Genomic DNA, 8,540 nt, shown 5'->3' on the forward strand with positions numbered 1-8,540 from the left:
AACTTCACTGAGGATCTGGCCCCTTATCTTTTTGATGCTGACTGTCTTTATACATCAATACTATTAGTTCCTTTAAAAACTGTGATAGCAATAAGAATATTAATTAGCTTCAAAATAATAGAAAAGACAGAGGCAGCCAAAGAAAACTGTATTTTATTGGAAAAGTGCATACTAAATTAAAGAGATGAGGACAAATATTTCCTTTCTTCGTTAACCAACATAACCTTCCTGTTGACTAGCTACATGTTTTACAAACAGGTCAGCATATCCATAAGTATCAGTTTGGTTATAAATCATGGCTTTGAATCTCTTCTCACATCAATTTTTCAATGCTACTTCTTCAATGGAGTTACTGTGGATTTAGTGAACTCATAATCAGGCCTTTTAGTTTTACCAAATGTGTAATGCAATTTGATGATGCCTATTGCTCTGTAGCATTAACAACCTAACCATCTGTTTACTGTATGGACCAGATTAAGAGATGATGTACTATAATTGATTATTTAAGCACACACAGCGATAAGGCAATGTGCAATAAGTAAGTGCGGTGGTCCTCCATGTAGAAGCAGTATACTCTCCAATTTCCTGATGGAGCCACTGTCTCAATTTCCCTCCTGGGTCTGGGATAAGCATACACAAACAACTAGAGTTCCAAATACAGTCTACTTTCCTGGGTCTGGTATATGAACATACAAAATACATCTCAACATTTGAACACTACTGCTTGCAAGCAGGAAGAAAAGGGAATGAATCAGTTAGGAACCCCTAGCAACAACTAACTTTTGCATCGACTAATTTTATAATTTGCCTACTATATTAAAAATAATTCAGTTTTATTCTGTTTGCAACAAAATTAATGACAACATTACAGTATATGTGAGTACAACTACTTTATCTCAATTAGATCTATTTATTTTAGCAAGTGGTTGCTTTTATGAAATCCTGAAATAGAGCAAGGAGGGGTGAAAATCTTACTCAGCCACTGTTAGGAAAAAAAATAAAATGTGACTTCAGAACTCATGAAATTGACAGGAAAGGTTTACACTAAACTATAAAATGGAAGGAAGTATTTTTATATCAATACAATTTTGAGGATTAAAATATATAGGATTTGACATAAATCTATAGATTAAAACTTTTGTTCAGAGCCCTCCCAGTATGTTTTTTTGGGTTATTCCTGTATTCTTTGACATCCCATCAAATAGATCCAATCAGAGTGTTTTAGTTTGAGGGGTCCTGTTGCAGCAGCACCATCTTGCCGAGAACCAGCTTTGTCAGTCAAGCAACTGCTGATACTAGCAACCTCTTTCCTTCCCCCATCCAACAGGAATGGGATGGCTAGATTCTCTCCAGATCTTCTGATGAAATAGGGTTTTCCCTGAGAGTTATGTGCATGTGCACACACATAGCTGGAAATCTCCAGACAATTTCATTTTGGGGACTGAAACAGTATTCTCGGCTTTGGACCTCTCCAAAGAGGACATTAGGGGATTAAAAGTTTCCAGAAGAGGCCTTTTCAAATTCAGGTAAAGCCAAAGACCTGCTTCCCTATTGATGAGGACATTCTGGAAATCAAGAAGAATCCCGTGATAAACTCCTCTTTTCTAAAGACAATGCAGAACCATAGGCTATCCAAATTGTGCTCTGACTCATGTTTCTTGTTCTCTGTTCTCCCTCCCCTCTTGCATAAAAGCAAAATGATATCCTAGTTAAGAAGTCCACTTTACCAGTGGAAGAGATCTCCCTTGAGAGCTTCTGGAACACAAAATTGAAGGCCACTTTCAGAAGAAACCACTATGATGTACGTAACAGGTGTACATTCTTCAGCTAGGCCATGGCTGTCTACTCAAGTGCTTTGCCAGCCTAGTTACGAATACTGAATTTGAACTTGCCTCAAGACCACTTTGTCTAGTCTAGAAGTTCTGGAATAACCTACACAGTTGGTCATCCTCATCTATTTACTTCTAAATAAAGTGACAGTGAGGGGAATGCTTAATTCTAACTCTTTAAAAATAAAAGTTGTTTGGGGAGTCATTAGCATGCCTGTAGGGGTTAATGAGGGCCTGTGGGTCCAGTCAGCCTCACTCTGCTACACGTGCAGTAAGCATCAGTTCTGGAGGGAGAAGATAAAAGAGGAAAAGCCCAGCTCAGTGGGGGTTGACAGGGAGAGGGAATAGACCTCTTGAGCTGGCCCTGTAAAGGAAGGCCTGGTTGGGGCCAAAGCCAGCTGAGAAGCTACCTGGAAGGTAGGATCAGCTGGAGCTAGAGCCTAACTAGGGCCTCATAAGTGTTGGAGCCTTCTTGGGGCAGGTAGGCCTGGTGCAGAACCTTTTTTGTTTCTTTTGTTCCTTAATCAGTTTGGAGTCCCTTTGTTTCAGGACCTGCACACCAGTCTATGGGGAGGAGACTGTGAGAAAGGCCTATCTCCAGGGCATGGTAGGAAGCAGCCCAAAGACACTCAGCAAGGGGGTTGAACAAATAGACCCTATCTGCTTCATACTGGGTTGCTGAGCTGGAACTCAGAGTAAAGGGTGGGCGAGGGTTCCCTTACCGGCCTACGTAGTGTGGAGTTGTGAAGACCCTGGAGCAAAGGGCTGGCAGGTCCAAAAGCCTGAAGTTGGGCTGAACTTCTGGCATAATGCTGCCAGACCAGTGCTGTGTTGGACTCACGTTTCCCCAGAAGGGGCAGGACTAAAAGTGACCTGGCCAGAAGGCTGAGTTGCAAGAAGAAACAGACTATTATAGGGCAGGAATGGCTGTCAGCAGCGGCCTCTAAAGTAAGAGAGCCTGCTAGGCCATGTCAAGCCACCAAGGGATGCACTGGCCTGTGAGTCACATGGTTACAATAATATTCAAGGTCTCAGGATTTTAGAGGAATCCTGCCTTCTTCCTTATGCTCTGGCACTTATATGAAATAAGGTGGTACTCTTTTCAGGTAGAGAAAAGGACTCCTTGGGACTGCCACCTGATGTGCTGGGGCTACCTCTGAGCCCATTTTCCCTGCCAGCTTGGGACTTCAGAACCTTGCCTTGTTGAGCCAGACATGCTAGCCTGCTGCAAACACAGACCCAGGTCTGACCCGTGTCCCCCAAAGCTGCAGGCTTTAACTAAAAACCACTCAGCAGGTATTCCTGTCTCCAGCACCCAGATACCCAGTTCTCAATGGGATCAAAACCCCAAATAAATTCGTTTTACTCTGTATAAAGCTTATATAGGGTAAACTCATAAATTGTCCGCCCTCTATAACACTGATAGAGAGATATGCACAGCTGTTTGCTCTCCCAGGTATTAGTCACTAACTCTGGGTTCAATAATAAGCAAAAGTGATTTTATTAAATATAAAAAGTAAGATTTAAGTGGATCCAAGTAATAATAGACAGAACAAAGTAAATTACCAAGCAAAATGAAACAAAACACTCAAGTCTAAGCCTAATACATTAAGAAACTGCATACAGGTAAACCTCACCCTTAGAGATGTTCCAATAAGCTTCTTTCACAGACTGGACTCCTTCCTAGTCTGGGTCCAGCAATCACTCACACCCCCGTAGTTACTGTCCTTTGTTCCAGTTTCTTTCAGGCATCTCGTGGGGGTGGAGAGGCCATCTCTTAAGCCAGCTGAAGACAAAATGGAGAGGCTTCCACGGCTTTTTATATTTTCTCTCTTGTGGGCGGAAACCCCTTTGTTCTTCTGTTCAAAGTCACAGCAACAAGATGGAGTTTGTAGCCACCTGGGCAAGTCACATGTCTATGAATGATTCAGCTTTTTGCAGGCCGACGCCATTGTTTACATGTTAGTTTGAATGTTCCCAGGAAATCTCAGCTGTGGATTGGCGTCTCCCAAAGTCCATTGTCAGTAAGTGTTTCTTGATTGGGCACTTACTGAGAATAGTCCTTTCTCAAGAAGCTGACCAAATGCTTCACTGAGGCTACTTAGAATCAAACATATTGATATACAAGTACCTAGCTAATATTCATAGCTTCAAATACAAAAATGATACACACAGACAGCATAATCATAACCAGCAAACTACAACCTTTCCATAGACACCCCACTTGACCTTCTCTGTACAAGACCTGGTACAACCATAGGACCCTGATTGCAACAATGATCTATATGGTCACAGTTCATGTCAATAACGTGACAAGCACTGCCTATGAATTTTCCTAAGCTACCCTGTTTCCCCGAAAATAAGACAGTGTCTTATATTAATTTTTGCTCCCAAAGATGCGCTAGGTCTTATTTTCAGGGGATGTCTTATTTTTCAGAAATGAAAAATGCCTTATTATCGGTGGATGCCTTATTATCGGGGAGGTCTTATTATCGGGGGGATGCCTTATATTACAACGAGAGGCAAAACTGTAAGTAGGCCTTATTTTCGGAGGATGTCTTATTTTCGGGGAAACAGGGTATGTACGTATGTGCAGAACCAATAAAACACTGGTAGGCTATTGAGATTTCATTATAAAAATGCACAAAGTACATTTTTAAAATTGTGACAAGCCACAGACCACTAAAAGGCATAGCTGTAACTATCTCCTAAACAATTTTCAATTTTTAGGAAGTGCTACAGCTATTCAAAAAAAGTCACAAAAATGTTTTTTTGGGGGTTTTTTTGAGTAAGTTATATTCACTCTCTTAATTCCTCAAAATGGCCTTTTTGCTCAAACATTAAAAAAAAAATCTATTCTGGAAAGCAAAAAAACCTGCCTAATGTTAATCCAAAAAGTAAAGAATTTAAAGAGTTAGAGAATTGTAAGTGACCCTTTAGAATGGAGGCATTTTTGCAAACTGGTCTTTGGGCATAGCTACACTTTCTGCCCATATAACACTATAGGAGTAATAAATGATCCATTGGGGGCCATTGCATAGTCACTAGATTCTTCCAAGCAAGCACTGTCCAGTAGTGTCACCTTGATACTTAAAACTGGTTTATATTCTGTATATGTTTCCCTGTTCTTTTTATCTATAAAGGTATTCTTCCTAGTAACTAGTACCTCAACTCACTAAGTATTGGAGTAGCCTGTCCTTTCTCATTACTTCATCTATGTAATCACACACTTAGAAAAAGTAGTGTCTCTAAGACTGTTCCTAGTTTTTCCAAACTAATTTTCCACAGATACCATGCTGTTCCTTCTGCCTGAACAGTTTCCTCCACGGAAAAGGAATCCTGGTGGCTGAATGGTGCTCATGGCCCTTAATACTATATACATCACCCAGGAATTTGTCAAACAAATCCTAATTTGTAACTATCTAAAAGTCACAGGAAAGGGCAAAAAACCCATACTGCTGGGATTCAAGGCTGAGTAGTAGCAGTCTCCCAGGCAAGAGAAAACCAACCTCTAATAAAAATCTACAGGTGGCTGCATGGCAATCAGTTCACATCTTCACCAGTCACTATCAAGTTGATGTTCGTGATTCTTCAAACATAGGAGAAAAATACCCTTGTTTCTTGTCCTATTTCCCACCCCCTGCATAGCCCATTATTTCATCCTGGGGAATGCATCTGAAGAAAGGGAATGGTGATTCCTACCTGTTAATTGCATTTTTGTGAAGGACTCTACTATATTTTCTTGCAGTGGTTTTAAAATGTTTCCCAAGTTTTACAGTTAATTTTTCCAGTCCTTGAAATGTTAATTGTGCTAAGGCAGTCATTGACTGGTTGACCACAAGATGGGGCTTCTGCAACAGGGATCTTAATATCCAAATTATAGCATTCTGATTAAAGACGTATCTGATGTCACAGTTCACAGGCACAATCTGTTAGTCCATATTTCAGAAGCCCATCACAGAAATATAACATCAGGAATCAAAATTCTTGTTTCTCAGGTAAGAACAGTGTTCTTTTATTGCAGTAGTCTTTCCCATACAATAATAAATGAGTTTACTTTGCCCTTCACACACATGTGGCGCTGGTGTATACTTTATTATTTTGAAAGACATTCAGCTATCAAGGTGATGGGGTGAGTCTAAGAACCTAGATTGATAAATATATATTGTCGTTCAAATGCGGTGTAAAATCACTTTTGGCTTCAAGTGATTGTCCATATACATCCCATATGCTGGAGTTTGAAGTCTTTTGGCCAGCAGTGTCCATATGGCACATATGTACCCAGAGAGTCTTTGTGCTCCGCGTTGTGGGCATAAAAGGGCAGATCATGCCATCTGCCACTCAGTCCCTCTCACCACCTCCTGTCTTCATTACAGAGAGGCTCAGTGTCTGTGTTTTCAAGCAAGCTGATTTCCAACCTGTATTTTGTACATGGTTAGTGTTTTAGTCTAGTTAGCATAGTTTTCTAGTTGCCTATTGTGCTATTAGTTTCTTTAATTACCAGAACTAAAAATTATCTAGAACTGGCTTGGCTTCCACCAAGTATCCCAGGTTCATGTACTACCCCTGGTGGGGAGGCAGCTATACCTGCCAATGATGGTCATTTGAAAGTCCTTTACTAACAGGACTTCCAGAGACAGGGAAGCCTGATGGGCAAATCCATGAATCTTACTTTGGACACAGGTGTGCAGAACCCCACTGCATATGACCTTTCAGAGCAGAACAGTTCCAGTAGTAGGTCATTTGTTCACGAGCTGGATCACTGGACTCCAACTTCAGTGCAGGCTCTAAAGTTGACCAAATCTGACAAGACTTTGTCAGAGAAGGTACAGGGATAAAGAAGATTTTAGGGGTAGATCTCCAACAGAGATCACAGAAAGAAGAACTTCACCTCCACACTACTTTTCCCCCAAGATTTCACAGCCCTGTGCATCTTCTTTTGAAACTTAACTTCACAATAGTGCTGAGGATTCAGCACTCAGACAACTCTCAGATGAGCTGTTGAGACTGGTGCCGTTGAAAGGTCCCTCATGTAAGAGCTTAGCTCCATCAATGTCCGATTCTTCAACATCAGCACTGAAAAAATGTTATTCTGGCCCAGCAGACCACAGCAACACAGTCTATGGCAGCAGTGGCTAGACTGGCACTCAGTGAGCTCATGGCATTGTCTTTGCTGGTGACCCCTTGGCATCACATGGCACTGAGAGTGTTAACAGTGCCAATGGACCTCATATTGCTTTAAGAGCTGGAATACCCCTGATGTCCATTTCTATCGCAATGGTGGCACCTGGGATTTCCCTGACTATGGCACCAAGCACCTCTAGGGCATTACCAACATGAATCATGTCTCTCTCTGGTTCCAGGTGATTGGGATAAATTCACATCTCTTGACCTTTAAGATGAGTACTTCCATATATCAATAATCCCACCACACAGGAAGTACCTAAAATTTATGGTAGGTCATGACCATTATCAATACTGCATGCAGTCCTGCCCTTTGGACTATTGATTGCATCGAGGGTGTTCACAAAGATAATAGCAGTTATTGTACTCTTACTTGGATGACTGGCTGGTACGAGGAAGATTAAAAAAAAAATTCCTCATTAGGTGTCAGAAGCCATTTGTTATATCTTCGATTTGTTCCAGAGCCTGGGCCTGAAAGTCAGCATGAAAAGTCCAACTTGATTCCTGTTTAAAGACTATAGAAGCAAACCTGATCTCTACCAAATCCATGGCTCATTACTTCAGGACAGATTTGAGACTCTAATTGTCTTAATAACATAGCTGGAGTCAAATCTAAACACCACAGTAGGCGCTTGCCTCACTCTACTAGGACACATGGCATCATGCACCTTTACAACACTGCATGCCAGACAACACATTTACTGCATGCAGGGCTGGTTAAAGTCGGTGCGTATCTCCATTAAGCATAATCTGGGTATGCCCCTTTCTTTGCCTCCACTAGTACTATCATCCCTGAAATGGAAGAGGAATTCTGTGAACACCTGTGGAGGGGTTTCTTTTTCACCACCCCCAAGACTATAGTGATGGACGTGTGTGTCTTGGGGTAGCGAGCTCCAGTAGATAGTCTTCGGGTCTATAGCCTTTGTATCACATGAGAAATGTGAATACACATCAGCCTCCTAGAATTCAGAGCAGTGCATAGAGCTTGCGAGTCCTTTCTCCATCACATCAAGGGTCAGTCCAAAGAATGCATTCACCATGTTCTATAGCAACAAGCAGGATGAGGCAAGATCTTCCCTGCTATATCAAGAAGCAATCGGGATATGGAACTGGTGTCTCAGACACCAAATCTCCTTCTTGGTGTTTCACTTACCTGATCTGTAGAATCATACTGCGGACAGTTTGATTGGGCACTTCTCTAATCACAAATGGGAGATCACAGAGTCTGTCCTCTGGGGCATATTTTCATTCTGGGGTTATCCTTGAATGGACCTGTTTGCAACACAAAACAGCAAGTGCCAGGTGTTCTGTTTGAGAGGGGAACACGAGCCCAGGATCCCTGTCTGACGCTTTCTTAATCCCATGGACTGGAATTCTAACGTATGCCCACCTTGTGGTCCCATTGATTCCCAAACTGGTATGCAAGGTCAGACAGGACTCAGCCAAGTTGATACGGATAGCAGAGGCAATTTTGGTTGCCAGACATTCTGAACCTGTCAGTCAGCCAGCTGAGACTCTTTCCTCTGC

This window comes from Chrysemys picta, chromosome 8, assembly GCF_011386835.1.
Source record: "Chrysemys picta bellii isolate R12L10 chromosome 8, ASM1138683v2, whole genome shotgun sequence".
NCBI lineage: Eukaryota > Metazoa > Chordata > Testudines > Emydidae > Chrysemys > Chrysemys picta.